This window comes from Hemitrygon akajei, chromosome 1 (assembly GCF_048418815.1).
Source record: "Hemitrygon akajei chromosome 1, sHemAka1.3, whole genome shotgun sequence".
NCBI lineage: Eukaryota > Metazoa > Chordata > Chondrichthyes > Myliobatiformes > Dasyatidae > Hemitrygon > Hemitrygon akajei.
The window spans coordinates 23,582,150-23,605,375 of NC_133124.1; the positions used below are offsets into that span (position 1 = coordinate 23,582,150).

Genomic DNA, 23,226 nt, shown 5'->3' on the forward strand with positions numbered 1-23,226 from the left:
CTTTGAATGGCACATCATTTCATGTCTTTGATATTTATTGCTTATTTATTATAGCTTACATAGTATTTCTTTTTATATCTCTTTTGTATTTGCACCGTTTGTTTGCCTTTGTGCATTGGTTGTTTGTCCATACTGCTGGTGTGGTCTTTCGTTGATTCTATTGTGCTTCCTAGATTTACAGTCTTCCCACAAGAAAACAAATCTCGGGGTTGTATATGGTGATATATACATACTTTGATAATAAATTTATTTTGAACTTTGAGAACATGGAACTGTGATAATATTCACGGAAGTGAAGCATTGTAGATGACGAGGAAATTAAAATAATTTATAGTCAGGGAGAGCCAGATAACCCACATAAGATATTGTATATTGTCATATAAGATAATCCAGTAAAACCAAGGCTCATAACCGTCCTGAGAATAAAATCAACACAGGAACTACACTCAAATGACACAAGAGTATCAGTGTGTTAGTAAATGGCCAGTTTCCATTTCAGTATGAAAAAGATTACTTTAATAATTTACCAAAACACTTAAATTAAATATGTTCCAGTCCATGTACTGAAATACCAAAAGCACTGGTTTGAACTCAATAGATTCTGCAGATGCTGCAAATCTTGAGTAAGAAAAACAAATGCTACCTGATGAAGCATCTCTGCCTGAAACATCGACCTTTTACTCCCAGTTCTATTTTGTCTATAGCCCATTCATTCCAACAGCTGCAAATCAATGTTAAAGGGTCAGAATATGCCTAAGCCATTAAGGCACAACCTCACCAACACAAAGCTAGGAATAGAGAATATAATCTAGACTGCTCATTTTGGTAAGGAGCTCACCTGACAGTGCTATCAATACACACTTAGTACCCTGTTCACCAAGATCCATTTTACTATGATTATGGTGACATCACCTTATTTTAGCTACAATCCACCACAAAATTTTAATATTTATAAAATGAATCATAAGGCATTGCATACAACCATTAGTCAGCTTGATAGGCCATCTCTGTACTTCTATGCCTGATGTAATAGAAATAGGCAGTACAATCCTGCCACCAGTGACTGGGGCCTGGCTGCTACAAACCTACTGACTTCAGTGAAGGCAGAAGACAGCTGTACAGGATGACCTTAAGTAGCTGTGCACCTAGGTGCACTTTTAACTGCACTATTTGGCATGACTGACAACAGTCTGAGCAGTTTGGCTGCCAGGTTCAAGTCAAGTCACTTTTTACTGTCATTTCAACCATATCTGCTGGTACAGTATACAGTAAAAATGAGACAATGTTTTTCAGGACCATGGTGCTACATGAAACAATACAAAAACTACACTGAACTACGTAAAACAACACAAAAAAAACTACACTAGTCTACAGACCTACCAAGAACTGCATAAAGTGCACAAAGCAGTGTAGGCATTACAATAAATAATAGATAAGACAATAGACACAGTAGAGGGCAGTAAGTTGGTGTCAGTTCAGACTCTGGGTATTAAGGAGTCTGATGGCTTGGGGGAAGAAACTGTTACATAGTCTGGTTGTGAGAGCCCGAATTCTTTGGCGCATCTTCCCAGATGGCAGGAGGGAGAAGAGTTTGTATGAGGGGTGCGTGGGGTCCTTCATAATGCTGCTTGCTTTGCGGATGCAGCATGTGGTGTAAATGTCTGTAATGGCAGGAAGAGAGACCCCGATGATCTTCTCAGCTGACCTCACTATATGCTACAGGATCTTGTGATCCGAGATGGTGCAATTTCCAAACCAGGCAGTGATGCAGTTGCTCAGGATGCTCTCAATACAACCTCTGTAGAATGTGATGAGGATGGGAGGTGGGAGATGGACTTTCCTCAGCCTTCGCAGAAAGTAGAGATGCTGCTGGGCTTTCTTTGCTACAGAGCTGGTGTTGAAGGACCAGGTGAGATTCTCCACCAGGTGAACACCAAGAAATTTGGTGTTCTTAACGATCTCTACTAAGGAGCCATCGATGTTCAGCGGAGAGTGGTCGTTCCGTGCCCTCCTGAAGTCAACAACCATCTCTTTTGTTTTGCTCACATTTAGAGACAGGTTGTTGGCTCTGCACCAGTCCATTAGCCGCTGCACCTCCCCCTGTGTAAGCTGACTCGTCGCTCTTGCTGATGAGACCCACCATGGTCGTGTCATCGGCGAACTTGGTGAGGTGGTTCAAGCTGTGTGTTGCAGCAGTCGTGGGTCAGCAGAGTGAACAGCAGTGGACTGAGCACACAGCCCTGGGTTACAGCAACAACAAAGCCAAAGTAGTTTAAGTGACATTACAAATCCAGTCATTCTGAGAAAGGGGAGCAATGCTCCAGCATTTTGTGTGGGAAGCTAATTTGTGCTCCATTTCTATTACCTAGAACATGGGTTTCACCTTTCATGACATTGGCTATGATCAGCCATCACCTCAAGAGAATCAGAATCAAGCCTATTATTACTCAAATACATTGTGAAGGTTGTTGTTCGGTGGCAGCAGTCTAGTGCAATACATCAGTATACTATCACTTATACTAAGTAATATCTAGAAGGTACAGAAAGAATTGAAGGGGGTAATGCATTTATGCTGCAAAACAACAAATATCGTGGCACATGTCAGAGATAATAAACCTGATTCTGATTCTATGGCACCCCATAATGCAGCGCATCAGAGAAAATGACTCATAGATGAAGAGCGCAGCAGTCCAAGATATCTGCTAACATATGTCTTGTCCTTGGACTGAGTGAAGTATAGCAAAGGAAGGACTCAGCTGTGAATGACAAACCAATCAATCGGGTGACATCACATCCAAATCTTATTGCCCCACATTATTGAGTGAAAATAAAAACTGACTAAATCTGTTGTTTCTTTTGCATTTTATATTTTTAATTCACTGGAAGAGTAAATTTCTGTAACCCAAGTAGCATTAATGTGCAGTTGTCTGTATTTGACATTAACACTGTTTAGCCTAAATATATAGAATTTTATTGTGCAAAACACTGTTAATTTAAAATGTTACGGGTAATTCTGTTATAAATTTGTGCACAGAATGCAACTATGTGATGTACAACTATTCTTTGTGCAATTCTCATGCAGCACTCATGCAAATGGTACCCGATAAATGATGGATGGCTGAGAGCATGCTATATTGCTTATTTTCAAATCAGATTTAATATCTCTGGCATATGTCATGAAACATGTTGTTTTGCAGCAGTACAGTCAATACATAGTAATAAAAACTAGCATATATAAAAAATAAATTAAATGTTATGCAAAAAGAAAGAACAAAAACTGAATTGGTTCATTGTCCATTTAGAAATCTGATGGATGTGGGAAAGCTGCTCCTGAAACTTTGAGTATGAGTCTTCAAGCTGCTGTACCTCTTCCTTGAAGGTGGCAATGAGAATCGGGCATGTCCTGGGTGATAGGGCCCTTAATGATGGATGCCACCTTTTGAAGATGTCCTCAATGCTGGGGAGGCTGGTGCCAATGATGAAGCTGGCTGAAGTTTACAACTTCCTGCAACTTTTTCTGATCCTGTGCAGTCCCCCTCCATACCAGATGTTGATGCAACCAGTTAGAATGCTCACCACGTGGACATTTGTGGGTGTCTTGGGTGACATACAAATTCTCTTCAAATTCCTGATAAAATATAGCCACCATTGTACATTCTTTGTAATTGCATCAGTATTTTGGGCACAGGATAGATCCTCAGAGATGTTGACACCCAGGAACTTGAAACTGCTCATCCTTTCCACTTCTGATCCCTCTGTGAGGAATGGTGTGTGTTCCCTTGACTTACCCTTCCTGCAGTCTCCAATCTTACTAAAGTCCTTGGTCTTACTAATATTGAGTGCAAGGTGGTTGCTGCAACACCATTCAACCAGCGGATCTATCTCACTCCTATATGCCTCCTTGTCACCATCTAAAATTTTGCCAACAATAGTTGTGTTATTGGCAAATTTATAGATGGCATTTGAACTGTGCCTAGCCACACAGTCATTGGTACAGCAGTGAGCTATTTTCTCCTGGATAAGCACTGAGGTACATTTGAAAAATCATCCATCACCAAAGTTCCCCAAAATTAACTAATGACTTGTGCATGGACTTGTATTCTCGGGAACAGTCAGTATTTATCCCCGTACGGGCAGAAGCTAGGAAGGCGATTTATGAAGAACAGACAAATACTGAGACATTAACATGCATTGGGAGAGCATACATTGAAAATGGGAATGTAGTTGAAGGATAAAATAGACAAACACTGATGACCTGAAACATTGCTTTCTCTCCATGCATGCTGCCTCACATAGCAAGTACTCCCTGCATTTATATTACAGAATTGTTACTTTTATTTCCCTTCTACCTATAATGAAATACAACAAAGATAAATATCTGAATAAAACAATTTTTTTTCAACAGCATACACATTCACATTCAGATGATTCAAACACTGCCATCAGATTTCTCAATGGACAATAAAGACATTTACACTACTTCAGTATTTCCACCCCCCGCTCTTTTTGCACTACTATTTAATTTAATTTATATATATTTAAATAAATGTATGTATATACTTTATATTGTAATTTATAGTTTTATTTATTGCAATGTAGTGATTAAGTCAGTCGTGTCCAATGATGACAGGAAACCTATGCAGGAGAGTAATTAAAGAGGAACTGGGGCAGTTCCACTTTCTTGATCTCAGAGCCTGGGTCCAGTGTTACAAACAAGTGTCACAAATTGGGGTCTCCCTTGGTTGCAGTGGATGACCATAATGGCTCCTAAGCCATGTCACACACTTCAGTCTCCATGGAGCACTGCAGTACTGCCTTCCTGGCTGCTGGATCTCACTATAGATCTCATCCACCCAGTCCTCTGGAGCAGACTTTGCATGCTAGGACAAGCATTGCACTGCTGCCAAAAAACATATATCATGACATACGACAGTGATATTAAACCTGATTCTGAACGGAATACAGAGCAATTAGAATTTGATGTTCTCCCAGATTAGTGCAGGTAATGAATTTAAATTAGTTCAAGACAAAAAAAAAACTAAGATTTGCACAAACTTTCCTAAGGGTGGAATAAATATATTTGGTGCAATGCAAATAAATTATAAAGAAGCAAAGCGCAAATGTGAATCAGCAAGATAAAGTTGAAAATTGTTCTCAAATCTAAACATGTCCAACCATGGCAAAGTAATCAAAGACCAAGTTAAAGAACATAGGCAAATTGTAGAATACAAATCGGAGATGGTAACACCCAACTACAATCAATACTCTGTTCAGATAACATCCTGAACATTCCACCTAGTTCTAGTTCCTAAGAAATAAAAATTACACTTCAATGTTGGAGGCAAAGGAGAGCGGTAGCAATGAGACTACCGTAGATTTCGCACTACAGAGCGCACCTGATTAAAAGCCGCTGGCTCTAATTTTAGAAATAAAATCAATTTTGTACTTGTACAAGCCGCACCGGATTTTCGGCCACAGGTGTCCCACGTTGTAATATGAGATATTTACACAGAAAGATATTACACGTGAGGATTTTTTAACTTTTAATTAAATCCATATGGTAACATAAACAAATACATATTGCAAATGCTTTTTTTCGAACCGTGCCTGTAACGCGGCTACTTTTAAATATACGTTGCGTATACTTTTTTACTGAACAACATTCCAATATCTCCTAACGACTGGTAAAAAATATATATACTGCAGCCTACCAGGAAAAGTTATTGATCGCCTTTAACTTAAAAGCAGCGTTTTGGCTCCGCCGCTCCGCCGCTCGCCCCCGCCTTCCCGTTTATCGCAAACCGGTATTTCCCACAAGACACGGCGAAACCGGGTGTGACGTCATAGCATCCCGGGATGTAGTACAGAAAACAAATATAGTTAAAACACTTCTAACTTTAACTAACAAATGAATTACTAAGCGAAAATATTATAAACTAAATAACTGCCATAAAGGCAGCACAATGCTTTTCTTCGAGTGTTTTCCATGTTGATGAGGGTGAGTACAAATGACTGATTTACAATAATTTAATTGTGAAAGTGCACTTGATTTATCGTACAATTTCATTGGACCTCTGTGAACTACTCATCAATTTTATTGGTCTACTGTTACGAGGCAAAATGTTTTTGGCGGCATGAAAAAAAATCATGCATTAGCCGCACCATAGTAAAGGCCGCAGTGTTCAAAGCTGTTCAAAATGTGGGAAAAAAGTAGCGGCTTATAATCCGACATCTACGGTAATTCACTGAACCAAGTTAGAATAAAAGGCTGCATAGAGTTTACTCTAAATAGAGCAGGGAATATTGTTAAGTATTTTTAGTGTTGATATCAAGAACCATTCCTGCATGGGTGGTTGTCATTGTGGGAATATTCCTAAATGTACTTAATTTTCATTCACCTGTTAGCCATCTAATTTTAATACTTCTGTAATTTATTGGTAAAATAATGATTTAAAGAATCAGAACCTGCAAGAATATTCTTCATGATCATCTGTTAAATACTTTGTAAATGGGCAAAAAAAGCATTAAAACCATAAACAGCATTTGAACATGATAATAATTGCTTTAAGAAAGCAACCAGGAAATTATAGGCCATTAAGTTTGACGTCAGTAGTAGGTAAATTATTGGAAGTAGTACTAAGAGATAGGATCTACAAGTATTTGGATAGCCAGGGACTTACTAGGGAGAGTCAACATGGCTTTGTGTGTGGTAGGTCATATTTAACCAATCTATTGAGTTTTTCGAGGAGGTTACCGGGAAAGTGGATGAAGGGAAGGCAGTGGATGTTGTCTACATGGACTTCAGTAAGGCCTTTGACAAGGTCCCGCATGAGAGGTTAGTTAGGAAAATTCAGTCACTAGGTATACATGGTAAGGTAGTAAATTGAATACAGTCGGCTCTCCTTATCAGCGGGGGATTGGTTCCAAGACCCCCAGTGGATACCAAAAAACACGATGCACAAGTCCCTTATTTAACTTGTCTCAGTGCGGTGGTCTTTAAGACCCAGTGGAACCCCGGACTTTATTTAACATGATCAGTGCGGTGGACATTAGGACCTGGCGGTGCAGCTCTGAATCCGTGGTGTTTCTGTTCACGAAAATAATCACAATCACGATTGAAAATAAGGTGGAAGTAATAGAGCGATCGGAAAGAGGCAAAACTCCATCGGTCATTGGAAAAGTGTTAGGCTACAGTGGGTCAACGATCAGAACGATTTTAATGGAGTATGTGAAAGGCACTGCCCCAATGAAAGCTACAATTATTACTAAGAAACGCAGTGGTTTAATTATTGAAATACGTAAGTTTCTTAAGTGTTTTATATGCATAGAAAGGTAAAATATGTACTATATACTAAGACAAACTTCTGACTAACTGAAGCTAAATAATACCGAATGTACCTGTTATGACTCCAAATCTGACTTAAAGACGGACTCAGGAACGGAACTCATTCATAACCCGGGGACTGCCTGTCCTTTCTGTCCTTTTTAAGTCATTTCCAGATTACTTATTATACCTAATACAATGTAAATGCTATGTAAATAGATATTATACTGTATTGTTTAGGAAATGATGACAAGAAAAAAGTCTGTACATGCTCAAACAAAGAGTACTGGAGAGAGAACTTACGGGTTTTCCCGATCGGCGGTTGGTTGAATCCGCGCATGCGGAATCCGCGGATAAGGAGGGCCAACTGTACAGGCAGGCCTTTTCCAATGAGGCTCAGGGAGAATATATACAATAACCCAAAAATGTGCTGTTATCCTTAATTGTCATCCATTTTTTAAAAATCAAACTTGCAACTTGCTTAGAAGAAATTTTTCCATGTATTTAATCATACAAATTGATTGATAACTTGACATAGCCATTTTTATTTATTTAGAGATTCAGTGCAGAACAGACCCTTCTGGCCCATCGAGCTGTGCCACCCAGCAACCCACCTATTTAACCCTCGCCAAACCACGGGACAATTTACTGTGGGAGGAAGCTGGAGAGAACCCATGCAGTCATGAGAAAAACGTACAAACTCCTTTCAGACAGTTTGTACTTTCAGACAATTGAACTGGAACTCCAACACCACGATCTGCAATAGCATTCGTTGCACTAGCCGCAACACTACCATGGCACCCTAACCAATCAGCACACTGTCATCCCAAACCCACAACTGGATTCCAAAAGGAATATAATGGAGAGACTTTGGGTCACATATGTATAGTACATTGAAAATGGCTGGGCAACATGAGAAGGAAATAAAAAAAATTGGCATGTCCCTGTTGACCCTTACCAATTTTTGTTTAAACACTACAAAAAACATCCTATCTGAATGCACAACTGCTGTGCACGTGACCACAAGAAACTCCAGCGAATTGTGGACACAGGTAGTACAATCAAAGACCCTACCTGCCCTAGACATTCTCTCTTCTCCCCTCTGCATCTGCACTGGATCAAGACAAGACTAAATAATTTCTGTCTCACTTTAAAAATTAATCCCTTTTGGTATACTTGCAAAGATTCCACTATGCTCTACAAAGAAACTATTTCAAAATAAACATTAGCATGATGGAGGGAAATAAAACAATGTTGAATGGCAGGTTTGAAAATGGCCAGTAACCATGCAATTTACACAGGGCAGGACTGTATACATTTAACTGTGGCACACCTAAAATAAGGGCAATGCAGATTATGGCAAGAAGTTAATTGCATTTCTCCACATCCACCATTCAAAATTCCCATATACACATGCACAGAAGTCCTGACCTTGCCCTCACTTTAAATTCCTCATGTAGCCAATTACAAATTTAAAAGTTGCAAGAATTCCCAACCTACGCTATTCACCCCTTAAACCCATGCTAGACAAGAGAACATGGCTTAGAGTTCAGTTCTTTTCTGCTCATAGGACTCGCACTGGCTGAGAAAAGTAATGGAATCAGAGCAAAGAAGCACAGACAAAAGAAAGACAAGTGTCCTGCTGAAGGGTCTCGGCCCAAAACGTCGACTGTACACTTTTCCATAGGTGCTGCCTGGCCTGCCGAGTTCCTCCAGCATTTTGTGTGTGTTGCTTGGATTCCCAGCATTTGCAGATTTTCTCTTGTTTGTGATTAGACAAAAGAATGAGCTGTCCTGACCTGACCTAGTGAAATGATATGTATGAATGGTATGCATAACAATTTTTCATTGCATCTTGGTATATATATGACAATAACAAACCGATTTTACCATTTTTTCATTTTACCATCTGTAAAGAGATGCCAATGGATGATAAATACTTTCAGACCCCATTAGGGTTGAATAACTATTACTCTGCTGTATGTTAAATGGAATGATCTGTAACAAAATGTTATATGCAAGGCTACACCATAAATTATTTTAATACCATGCACATATTTTTAAAAACAGCCACCTCACACATTTAGATACAAACTATGAACCCCCAAAATAAGAGTTCCTAAATCATTAATCAGCTGCTATAATGCTTCTTGGAGTCAATACATTCTAGTTAGTTATTGTGATGTATTTTTATACAAAATATTCAATACAACAGTCCAGTAATACACTCCTTATTTCTTTATAAAATAAATATATAGACTTTACTCTTCAGCTTCAATTGTGGCTCAGAAGGGAATTTAAGTCCCACACAAGAGATCGTACAAAAAAAGCTAGACTTAAACTCCAGTGCTGCACCAAACCAACTCCGCTCCTTCACGGGTCTGGCATTTTAGAGACTTTAAATGAAACCCTGTCTGTTCTTGTGTTCCTATTGCACAATTAATGAAGACAGGATTTATTCTTTCAGTAAAACAAATAATCTAGTTAGGAGCTTGCTTATTAATAAATTTGTTTCTCTCTATTCCTGTATGCATAACACTGTCAATGACTGCACAGCACCCTCCACTGGCCAACATAAAGATTTTGTTTTAAATACATCAATAATTAAGCTTTGTGAAGCTTGCTATTTCTTAGAAAATCCACTTAATTTTCCAGGCCTGTGGCAACATCCTTGGGATCCAAATAACCATTAGATTTCCATCGAGTCCTTCCATTCAAATAATTCTTCCTTTCAAAATCATATTAGGTCAAGATTAAGATGCTCTGCAGCAATACTATGCACTATGGTAATTGAAGAAATGATTCCAATGGTTGAAGATCCATATGTTTTTTTAAAAAATATCTTCAATCATGAGGTTTTAAATAAGACTTTCTGTCACCCATCTTAGAACATACCTAGAACATTACAGCACAGCACAGTCCCTTTTGCCCAGGCAGTTATCCGGACCTTTAACTTACTCTAACATCAATCTAACCCTTCCCTCCTACATATACCTATTTTCCTCTCATCCATGTGCCGAAGAGTCTCTCAAATGTTCCTAATTTATCTGACATTTCCACAACCCATGGCAGCATGTTCTACATACACACACACACACCACTCTTGAAGTAAAAAAAAACCTTACCTCTAACATCCTCCCTATATTTTTCTCCAATCACTTCAAAATTATGCCCCATCAATTTAGCCATTTTCACCCGGGGAAAAAGTCTGGCTATCCACCCAGCCCTTGCCACCTTCCACCTCGCCTGCCATTCACTTATTGCCTCCTGAAGAACAACAGCTAGTTTTGTAGTTACGATTACTGTTAATTCATCATTTGTGTATGCTGTATTAAGTTATTTAAATGAGATACCCTTGAGCTTAATAGTTTACTCTCAAACTATCTTGTATACCAGCATCCCACAGCCCCCACTCAGATTCCTCTGTTAAACCACTTAGTAACAGAATGGCCCCATAAATTTTAGACAAAAATAAGATGGAGTTTATGGTAAATTCTCTTTTAAAAATTCTGAGGTAGTAGCAGGCTTAACAATATTTTAAACAGTTTTATGATAAAACAGATTAAAAAATAGTTCTTCAGATTACATTCTTTATTAAAAGCCAGAATCTTCATTGAGGTCAACCATTGCACTTGGGGCTAGAGGATTAAAATTTCAGTAGATTGTAAGAAAATATCAGGACCTGGTCAATACATGTTAAAAATAAAACCTTCACAATAAAACACACATCTAAAATCTTCACATTAGCCCCATAAGTCACTTGGGTAAATGCTGAATGAAAATCATTTCTCCCCTACTGCTTCAGGAGTTGATTCTAAAAGTTATGATGACATTAATCTGAAAAACTTCAGCCAACCCAGTTTATTTGTATCCATAGTCAGTATACATACAGAAGCGACTTTGGCCTCGCCATGACATTAAAATGGCAACCAAGGTCAAAGTGTACATCTCTGCTTTGTTCAACTGAAACAATGACATTGTATCGGAAGCACATCAAGAAATTGACCAAGACATAACTCAGTTATTTACACCAAATATTACACATCAAGTGGCCAGATGTGGAGGTGCTCAAACGTGCTGGAACAGTCAGCACAGAATCGCTCATCACAGATTCTCAGCTGCGTTGGACTGGTCATGTCACAAGAATGAGTGATGATCGTTTACCCAAAGCTGTTTTCTATGGTGAGCTACATGAAGGAAAGAGGAAGCATGGCGGTCAGAAGCTGCGCTACAAACATGTGCTCAAGTGCCATATGAAGAACACTGACATGAATGTCAACATCTGGGAGAAAGATGCTTTGGACAGAAGAAGTTGGTGCTGCATTGTCACGAAGTCAAACCCAGCAATCGAGGAGAAAAGGCAGAAGAAATATAAAGGTCATGAACGCAGATATTCGGTGCTAGACCAGTCAAATCACAAATGCAACCGATGTGGGAGACAGTGCCGATCCAATGTTGGTCTTGTGGCCCATAAACGTGCCTGCAGAGACTAAACTCTCAGCACAGTCAACATCGAAATCAATGGAGAGCCAAAGAAGACATGATCAAATACCTAACAGTAAAAAAAACTCTGTTCTGTTAAAAAAAAGCACTTTTCCATAAGACATTGGACCAGAATTAGGCCATTTGGCCCACTGAGTCTGCTCCGACACTACATCATGGCTGAACCATTTTCCCTCTGAGCCCCAATCTCCTGCCTTCCCCCTGTATCTCTTCAGGACCTGAATAATCAAGAATCTATCAATCTCTGCCTTAAATATGAAATGAGTTGGCCTCCACAGCTGCCTGTGGCAAAAAATTCCAGTTTCACCATTCCTTGGCTAAAGAAATTCCTCCTCATCTCCATTCTAAAAGAATCCTGAGGCTGTGTTCTCCGGTCCTAGACACTCCCACCATAGGAAACATCCTCGCCACATCCATTCAATGGAGGCCTTTCGCCATTCGATGGGTTTCAACGAGTCACTCCTCATTCTTCTGAATTCCAGTGAATACAGGCCCAGAGCCATCAACAGCTGTTCAAGAGAACTGAACACTTGTTTTCCATGTACAGTAGTTTCTAAAAGCAGGAAAATCTAGTGGTCTGCGGCAGCAATCGTAATTTTCCACTGTCCTGTTTTAATTAGAATCCTGAAGAAGGATACATCTGGAAATTTGGTAATTATTGCATTACCTTACCCGGTACTTATTTTTCGATATTACCTTCAATATATTGTATAACACTACATGGAGCAGCCACCTTCCCACAGTAACTCTGAAATGAGGCACTTAAATATTAAATACATCCATTGTACTGCACAAGCATACAACACAGGCATCCCCATCCTGTCTCAGTAATGGAAAGGCAAATATGGAAGTTTCTTACATTTTTAACTGACTTCTAACAGGCTTTGTTTTAAATTTCACACAACACTTGTGAAAAAAATAATTTGGAATAAATTTTATATAAATTAATAATCCACCTACAGTGAAGTCAATTTGAAATTCTTAAGTTAGAGCACAAACCTGTTAAAACTCTCAATTAAAACCAACACCCACTTGTTTCTCAGGTCTTGAATGTAGCCAGCAAACCCCTCTGCAACAAATAATGCAAAAATAATCTCTAAGTATCAATTGAGTTTGGTTTATACATATATTATTTTGTTACATTTCAACACTGGTCTTTAGATTTTGGACTGAGTGTTCAGATTTTGATAATGTCACAGCTCACAGTCACTTAAACAAACAGAACTATGTTTCCTTTTCATATTGCAATATCATGATTCCAATTAAGTAACTCTGCAAACCAAATTGAGCTCTTCAATTTAACTGATACTCAAATTTCACTCAGTTCCTCATACACTAGCATCTACAAAAATACCTAGATTAAAGCCAAATTAAATACGAGTACCTCAGGACTCACGCTACCAGGTTCAAGAATAGTCAACTATCAGGCTTTTGAACAAAAAGGGATAACTATATTCATTTAAGAATGCATTTATCTTGTAATTTCATGCTCGTTATTCATTTATATTATTATCTGCATTTGCACAATTTATTTACAGATTACAGTTCCTGATGTGTACAGTTTACAGAGCAACATACACAAAATGCTGGAAGAACTCAGCAGGCCAGGCAGCATCTATAGCAAAGAGTACAGTCGACGTTTTGGGCTGAGACCCTTCAGCAGGTTTACAGATCCTGGTTACAGTTACTGTTCTATAGATTTGCTAAGTACAGGTTCCCCCCACCCCCCCCCCCCCAATCAGAAGGTAGAGCGTTCCTATGAAACCTTTTGTAATCCGAAATGTCGTAAAGCGAAGAAGCAATTACCGTTAATTTATATTGGATAATTTTCTGAGCGTTCCCAGACCCAAAAAATAACCTACCAAATCAAACTAAATAACACTAACATATAGTAAAAGCAGGAATGATATGATAAATATACGCCCTATATAAAGTAGAAATATTGTTTGTACGGTGTAGTTTCACTTATCAAAATCAGGAAGACAGCGAGCCAAAGTCAATTTGGAGAAAAAAAAACAGCATGTACACGCCTACGTATGTACATGCATACATACGCACGTGCGTATGCATGTACACGCATGCGCAAACAACTGCCTGCACAAGGTTTCACGGTCATTGTAGTCTTTCTCGGGGTAAACACACGTATAAAGCGGGTGAAACAACAACACACACAAAATGCTGGTAGAACACAGCAGGCCAGGCAGCATCTATAGGGAGAAGCAATGTCGACGTTTCCGGCCAAGACCCTTCGTCAGGACTAACCGAAAGGAAAGATAGTAAGAGATTTGAAAGTAGAGGGGGGAGGGGGAAATGCGAAATGATAGGAGTAGACCGGAGGGGGTGGGATGAAGCTAAGAGCTGGAAAGGTGATTGGCGAAAGTGATACAGAGCTGGAGAAGGGAAAGGATCATGGGACGGGAGGCCTCAGGAGAAAGAAGGGGGGGGGGAGCACCAGAGGGAGATGGAGAACAGGCAAAGAACTAAGTATGTCAGGGATGGGGTAAGAAGGGGAGGAGGAGCATTAACAGAAGTTAGAGAAGTCAATGTTCATGCCATCAGGTTGGAGGCTACCCAGCTGGTATATAAGGTGTTGTTCCTCCAACCTGAATTTGGATTCATTTTGACAATAGAGGAGGCCATGGATAGACATATCAGAATGTGAATGGGATGTGGAATTAAAATGTGTGGCCACTGGGAGATCCTGCTTTTTCTGGTGGACCGAGCGTAGGTGTTCAGCGAAATGGTCTCCCAGTCTGCGTCAGGTCTCACCAATATATAAAAGGCCACACCGGGAGCACCGGACACAGTATACCACACCAACCGACTCACAGGTGAAGTGTTGCCTCACCTGGAAGGACTGTCTGGGGCCCTGAATGGTGGTGAGGGAGGAAGTGTAAGGGCAGGAGTAGCACTTGTTCCATTTACAAGGATAAGTGCTAGGAGGGAGATCGGTGGGAAGGGATGGGGGGGACGAGTGGACAAGGGAGTCGCATAGGGAGCGATCCCTGCGAAAAGCAGAAGGGGGGTGAAGGAAAAATGTGTTTGGTAATGGGATCCCGTTGGAGGTGGCGGAAGTTACGGAGAATTATATGTTGGACCTGGAGGCTGGTGAGGTGGTAGGTAAGGACAAGGGGAACCCTATCCCGAGTGGGGTGGCGGGTGGATGGGGTGAGGGCAGATGTGCGGGAAATGGGAGAGATGCATTTGAGAGCAGAGTTGATGGTGGACGAAGGGAAGCCCCTTTGCTTAAAAAAGGAAGACATCTCCTTCGTCCTGGAAAGAAAAGCCTCATCCTGAGAGCAGATGCGGCGGAGACGGAGGAATTGTGAGAAGGGGATAGCCTTTTTGCAAGACCCGCTTTTTAAAGCGGGTGTCTTTTTCGTAAAAGCGAAAATCCTCTTTGGTTAGCGAAAACAGGTACTAATGTAGGTCTTTCGTAACAGCAAGTGTCATAAAGCGAACGTTCGAAAAACGGGGGACACCTGTATGCCCACAAAAAGTGTCTTAGGATTGTACACAGTGTCATGTATGTACTCTGATAATAAAATTTACTTTGGTAAAGTGCAAAGTAAATTTATTATCAAAGTATGTATATGTCACGATATACTACCCTGAGAATCATTTTTTGCAGATATTCACTGTAGAACAAAGAAACACAATAGAAACAATAACAAAAGTACACACGAAGTCTGACAACCAATGTGCACAAGAAGAAAATCTTTTAAATAAACAAACAAAAAAAATGAGAACATGAGTTGTAGAGTTCTTGAAAGTGAGTCTGCAGGTTGTGGAATCAGTTCAGTGTGGAGGTGAGTGAAGTTATCCACACTGGTTCAGCAGCATGATGACTGAAGGGCAATAACTGCTCCTAAACGTGACCGTGTGGAACCTAAGGCTGCTATCTATACCTCCTTGCTGATGGCAGCAGTGAGAAGACAGCATGGCCTAGACAGTGGTAGTCCTTGATGGATGCTGCTTTCCTGTGGCAGTGCGCATTGTAGATATGCTGATTGGTGGGAAGAGCTTTGCCTGTGATGGACTGGGCTGTTGCTTTGCACATGCCTCAGATTTAACATGAGTTACTAACAACCACAGGTAGAAAATTAATCGCTAAGTTAATTGGTCATTATAAATTGCCCTATGATTAGGCTAGGATTAAATAGGTGGGTAGCTGGCCAGTGTGACTTGCTGGGTCAAAAGGGCCTATTCCATACTGCATCTCTAAACAAATAAATCATCAAGTGTACAGGTAAAAGGCGATATTCAATCTCTCCTTTTTAATCTTATTTCTTTTTTCTGACCATTGCCCTGCAGGCTAACACAGAAGAAATGGATATCTAAGTATCTTTTACTGTAATGATTTGCATCCGCTAGGTAGCTAGTTCCTGGATCCTAGTGACCCAAAGGATCCAGGATCACACCAACTATATAGCTGCACACTAAAGAAGTACTATTATACAGTTTTATAAAGAACAAAGATAAACAGCAGGTCAACTGTACAATGACCAATTTTGAACCTAGTAATAATGTGGCCTTGTCCTTCACACACTACAACTAAATAGGAACTGTGATGCACTTGTATGCTTGGAAGATTTTTGAAAGTTCCACAAGGTACGAACACAGTTAGTCAGAGTTAATATTCTGACATAACATTGAACTGTTACTAGAAAGCAAAGAGTGAAAACAAACAAACTGTTCACAGACCGTGACTTTTGGGCTCCAGCGACTTTCAACCCAAAATAAACAAAGGGGTTGAGGGGAAAATATATCAATTTCTAAGTATCTAAGAAGATATAAAGGGGCTTCAAATGGACTGGGACAAACTGACTGAATAGACAAGAATATGGTAGATAGAAAATAATATGGGAAATGTGAGGTCTCCCATTTGGTGCACACCAGATATACAAAGAATGTTAACTGGTGAGTGAATGGGTAGCGATGATGTTCAAAAGGAAATGGGTGTGCCCATACACAAGTGAACAAAGATAAAAAATCAGGTGCAGCACACAAATGGGATGTCCAATGGCAGGTTAAGCCTTTGTAACAAGACAATTTGATTAGGTCCTTGATGATTCTGCACCAAGAGTATTGTGTCCTGTTTTGCTCACCACACCCTGAAAAGATATGCACAACATGGAAGCAGTGCAGAAAAGATTCACTAAACTAGTTCTGTGGATGGCTAGAAATTGAGTGGACTCAAACTGTATTCTTTAGTGCTTAGACGAATGAGAGAGATCTCAACCAGTTTTCATTGCCACACCCCAACCCTCTCAAAAGGACTTGACAAACTGGATATAGAGCAAATGCTATTCCTGGCTAAGCAGTCTTGGTGTAGTGGACACCATTTGAGAATCAGGGTTAAATTATTTAGAATTGACATGAGAAAAAATGTCTTCACTCAGACTACGATGAACATTTAGAATGTTCTTACATTCAAGGACTGTAAAGGTTTAGTTATTAAGCTCATTCAAAATAGAGACTGATAGATTTCCAGGTAATAAAATAATATGAGATATGGTGATAGTGATGGAAAATAACACTAATATAAAATGAATCATGATCTTGGTGAATGGCAGATGAGGGTTGAAAGACCAAATGACCCACTTAAGCTCCCATTTCTTACAGATTGACATTAAAATTCCATCACCTCACAGACACATCTTTTAAAATTTTTTAAAGTAATATTTCTTCATTCTCATTAGTTACAAGAAGCTACACTCTACAGTGCCTCAAATGCTATAAGAACTCTTTTACACTTCTGAGATCAAAACTTGAGGCAAATTCAATGATAGTTTTGTTGACTATTGTACAGGTCCTCCCTGGGTTACAACAGGCCTGTGAACTGCTCACAACCCAAATAGTTTGCAAGTCAGAAATGTGTCCGAGAAGCAAACTCTCACATGGTAACTGTCAGCAAATCGATCCTGCCAGTCTTCCAAATGCTTATTCGTATGCAAGGAACACAAGTTGGGTGTTCATAAACTGGGGAGAACCTGCAGTTTCAGCAGAGCCTCCTTTGATTTGCATTTTATTTTGGTTATGACAAATAAGATTAATATTCTAATAGGTTTATTGGATACATGGACATCTTAAACATCAAATTACTTACTTAATACAATGCAGAAGACCATTTATCCTCTGGGTGCACAATGGCTCCCAGCATCACCTTACTCCCCTGGATCCCATTAACTTCACATGACTTAGCTACACTGAGGGAAAAATTTAGAGTATTTTATTGATTTCCATAGATGCTGCAGCATTTTGTGCATGCACTTGGGATTTCCAACATCTGCAGACTTTCGTGTGTTGGTAATTTGGAGCAGCCAATTAACCAACTAGCACATTCCTGGGGAAAGAGGAGAAAACTGGACTGAGTACCTGTTGGGATCCCAAGTGGTCACAGGTAAAACATACAAAGTCCATGCAGACAGCACACAAAGTTTGGATCAAATCCTGTCAACCTCAGTGAAAAGCATTTTTCTAGTTCAATTGCAAGAGCACAGGATAAACAAAAGAAACCCTGAATAACCCACTTCATGCAATTAGCTCGAGAAAAGAAATCCAGCTTAATCCTATGTTGTAGCTCTTGGACTCGAACTCAGTGGTTCACAGCTTTACATGCACATGCAGTATTTGTTTAAACAATGAGTTTTTGTCTCCAATGACCCACACTCCAACACTGAAATCTAAACCCCCACCATACTCATGTTGGGGCTAAAAATAACACATCTGCCCTCTAATCACTCCCTACCAATTATTTTAAGACACAATGACCTACCTTTCTGCCAAGAAATAAACCTTCTCTATAACCTCATCCCAACATCATTCTATCCAATCTTTCCTCACAGCCAAGATTTCTCAGCACTGAAAATCTTAAGTCTCTTCTGTACTCTAATACAATCAGATCTCACTTACAGTGTCACTTTCAGAATTATACACCAGTTGAGGCCTGAATTATGTGTTATAGTGCTAACATGCCATCATCTTCAGCTCTTTATCACTTCTACCTATCACCTCCCAGCTTCTGAACTGACCAGACTTGATAATTCCAATTCTCTTTTTCCTTCATCTACCTGCTACCTCACCTATTACCTGCCAACTCCTGCTCCATCCCTTCCCTCACTTTTTAAAAAAATATGAACTCTCTTCTTTCTTTCCAGTCTAGATGAAGGGTCTTGACCTGAAATTTCAACTGCTGATTTCCTTCCATGGATATTGCCTGAAGTTATCAAGCTTTAACCCTCTAACATAGCACTCGCACTTCACTAACTGAGAATTAATGCAGACCTAAATGCTTAGCCACAGCACTAATCTCAAATCTTTCACCACATTGTCTGGCCTAATCAAAGCCCCCACCAAAGTGCACAAACTGCAATCTCTTCTGAAGTTTACTGTTCGATCAAGTCTGGTCAGTTCAGAAGACATGGACAATACAGATGGTCAACTCACCAGTACTAAGTTTTAAGATAATTGTGGATACCACTGAACCTCAGAGAGAAGTGCTAAACTGGGGAAAGGCTAATTATATTTTATTGGGCAGGAGCCAGAGAGAACAGATTGGGAGGAGCTGTTGTTGCACAAGTCCACATCTGATATGTGGAATCATTTAAAGATCTCATATGTATGGTTAAGGAAGCTGAGACTGGACAGGGCCCTCAAAGAATATCAAAAGATACAAGAAAGAACTTAAGTGGGGAATAAGGAGAGCTAAAAGGTGCCATTAAATGTCATTGGAGAGTAGTGTTAAGGCAAACCTGAGGCACTTTATACATACATTTAAAACAAGAGAGTTTTAACTCAGGAGAGGACAGGATCATTCAAAGACAAAGGAAGGAATTTATGCCTGGAGCCAGAGAACATGGGCAGTACTAATCACATATGTATTCACCAAGGAGGACATAAAGGACAGTAAGATCAGGGAGGAGAATGCTGCTATTCTAGGGCATACTTATATCAAGAAGGTGTTGATTTGGTTCTCTTGCATAACATTAAGGTGGATAAATTCCCTGGCCTATTGGGATCTATCCTAAATTATTGAGGGAGTCAAGAGATTGATGTGGCCTTCACAAAAGTTATTTGTATCTCCTTTAGCACAGACAATATCCCAGAGGACCAGCCAATGTTGCCCCTTTCTTTTAAGAGCAAAAGGGACAAACCAGGAAATTATAGGCCAATGAGTCTTCCATCAGTAGTAGGAAAATTACCGGAGAAGCTTCCTAAGTATAGAATTTATTCACATCCAGAAAAGAACAGACTTCTTAGGGATGGGCTTCTGTGGAGGAGGACTAACTCAATTGAGTTTTTTTTTGAGGCGCTGATGAAGGTGATTAACAGTAGTAAAGCTTTCAACAAGATCCCCCGTGGTAGACTGATCCAGAAGATTAAGATGCATGGGATCCATGGAAAGTTGGTAATTTTTTAAAATTGACTTAGACATAGAAGACCAAGGGTAATGGTGAAGAAATATTATTCTAACCAGAGATTTGTAACTTGTAATGCAACAGAATGCTGCACAATTAATAAAAGCTATTATTAATGCTTTTTGAGATGGTGATTTAGATGCATATCATATTTTTTTACTGAGTTAAGTATTGTATGTAATTAGTTTTGCTACAACAAGTGTATGGGACATTGGAAAAAAGTTGAATTTCCCCATGGGGATGAATAAAGTATCTATCTATCAATATGCCAAATATGCCTAACCAGCTACAATGTGACTTCCCATTTCCCTGTCTGATGAAGGCAAGAATGCTGTATGCCTGCTTTACTGCCCTGTTCACTTGTGTTGCCACTTTCAGTAAACTATAAACTTGCACCTCCATTCTTCTACATCAATGCTACAAGGGTCCTGCCACTTACTGTATAACTTGCTCATGATTTTACCTCCTAGTTCCACAAGAATCAGTGCTGAGACCTCTGTTATTGTATGTATAACAATTTCAATGAAAATGTAGTTAAGCTAATTACTAAGACGGCTGGTGACATACAAATTAGTGTTTTGTGCATTGTGAGAAAGGCTGTCAAAAGTTACGGTTGGCAACAGATCAGATGGAAATATGGGCAGAGAAACAATAAATGAATTTGTCCTGGCAAGTATGAGATTACACATTCTAGGGGGTAGAATCATGACCAAACTATATGGTAAATGACAGGACTATTGCAGCATTGATATATCAACAGAAGTGGATAGGACAGTAAAGCAGGCATACTTGCCTTATCAGTTAAGAGATCGGCAAGTCCTTTAAACCTCTGAAGTCACATTACAGCTGATTAGGCACATTTGGAGTATTATGCGACATTCTGGTTTGTACGTTACCCAAAGGAAGGTGCTTTGATAAAGGTGCATAAGTGTATGAGGATGTTGTCTCGATTGAAGAATATTAGAAATACAGGGAGACTGGACAAACTTGGATTGGCTTCACTGGAGGATCAGTAGCTGAGGGATGATCTGATCCCTCAGCTACTGATCCTCCAAATGACACCATTATGTACAAATAAGAGAAAATCTGCAGATGCTGGAAATCCAAGCACCAGACACAAAATGCTGGAGGAACTCAGCAGGCCAGGCAGCACCTGTGGATAAGAGTAAACAGATAATCATTTGGGCCGAGACTAGGAGAAAAGTCGACTATTTATTCTCTTCCATAGATACTGTGTGGCTTGCTGAGTTCCTCCAGCATTTTGTGTTACCAATATGTACAAAATTCAAAAGTCCAACATTATTTACATATGTTAATTCCGATGAATGGCAGAACTAGTTTTCTTTCTTTTAATAATTGTTCTTTCTTATCAGTATTGTGTTTTTGATGTCATTTATTACAATACTATGGAGGTTTAGTTACCATGGGATGATTTTCATGCATTTTCCAATTTATGGGCAAAGTTAATTTAAGGGCCTCTGTAAAAACATAACCTACTCGCTACCTGGAGATGGCCTGTAGATAAAATTATGAGATGAAATTCCTCAGGGTGAAAACATAGCCAGAATATAGCTCTAAGATGGGAGAGGGAAAAGTTTAAAGGAGGCTCACAAGGCAATTTGTATTTGCATAGAATGATTAAGTGCCAGGATAGGAGTAGGAAGCATTGAGACAGGCACATGATCAGGCAGGGGAAAGAGACCATATGGGTTTAGTTTAAACTGGCATCATGGCAGTACAGAGATCGGGTTGGCACAGACACAATGGGCCGAAGAGCCTACTCCTGCGCTGTAGTGTTATATGTTTTCTACATACAGACGCACAGGCAGCTGAACTCCTAATTCTGAACCTGCATTTGCTCTTTGACCTCTTCGCAATACCACAACAAACCCCCGATGGGTCGAGCAGCATGTGTGAAAGGAGAGGGACAGCGGTTGCATGCTCTTGATCGGACTGGTCGACAGGCTCCTCCGGCTGCAGGTACACTGCCCGGCTCGCCGAGCTCCTCAGGCGGTCCGCTCCTGCATCAGATCCCGGCATCTGCAGCCCGCGCTTCCACACACATAACCCACACAGTTGTTCCCTCCACTTTGTCCCGTCCTATTCCCACATTCCCTATTCTCTGCTGACTGCCTCTGCCCCCCTCACCCTGCTTTTCTTACCTCCGCCCTTAAAGGGGTTTCAAGGATTGAATCACCGGTTGCTCCAACTGAAGAACCAACTTCGAAGCAAGGCGGCAAGCAAGGCAGCCGGAAACGGCGTCACGAAGATGAGGCGGGGTTTTCTGATTGACTCGGGTTTCGGCCAATAGGAAATGAATGGTGTTCCAGCGCCTGCCGGCACAGACTTGGCACGAGTGTAGGGCAGGGTTGTTTAGCGCTTCCTAATTGGATTTACTGCAGAATTCCTCCCAAAATAAACCTAACAGAACCAGAATCAGGTTTATTATCACTGACAGGTGACGTGAAATGTGCGGTTTTACAGCAACAGTCCAGTGCAAGAGATTTAAAAAGAAAGCTGTAAGTTACAGAAATAATGCAAAAGTCAAATGTTCGTGGGTTTTACGGACGGTTCAGAAATCGGATGCCATAGAGAGAAAAAAAAAGTTGTCTCTAAAATGTTCAGTGTAGGTCTTAAGGCTACTGTACCGTACAGATGGTAGAAATGCGAAGAGGGTAGTGAGGGTCCTTAATGATGGATACTGCCTTCATGAGGAACTCCCGCGGTGGTGGGAAACACACACAAAATGCTGCAGGAACCCAGCAGGCCAGACAGCATCTAAGAAAAGAGTAAACAGTCGACGTTTTGAGCCGAAACCCATCGGCAGGACTGGAGAAAAAAAGCTGAGGAGTAGATTTAAAAGGTGTGTGGGGGGGGGGGGGGGAGGAGAGAGAGAAACACAAGGTGATAGGTGACGTCCTGACGAAGGGTCTCGGCCCGAAACGTTGACTCTTCCTTTCCACGGATGCTGCCCGACCT

The 23,226-nt window shown here is 40.2% G+C and overlaps 1 protein-coding gene across 2 annotated transcripts in view; it reads right to left on the reverse strand.

The window, feature by feature from the left end:
• Positions 1-22,494, reverse strand: part of rbbp8 (retinoblastoma binding protein 8) — a 128,630-nt gene extending 106,136 nt beyond the window's left edge. Inside the window, exon 1 of one of the 2 annotated variants that reach the window (XM_073039142.1) lies at positions 22,410-22,494. The gene's annotated coding sequence lies outside the window, so the exon portion shown is untranslated. Of the gene's footprint in view, positions 1-12,826; positions 12,861-22,409 lie in introns of those variants that run through there. The other variant, XM_073039152.1, reaches the window with a different exon arrangement.
• Between the last annotated feature and the right edge of the window lie 732 nt (positions 22,495-23,226).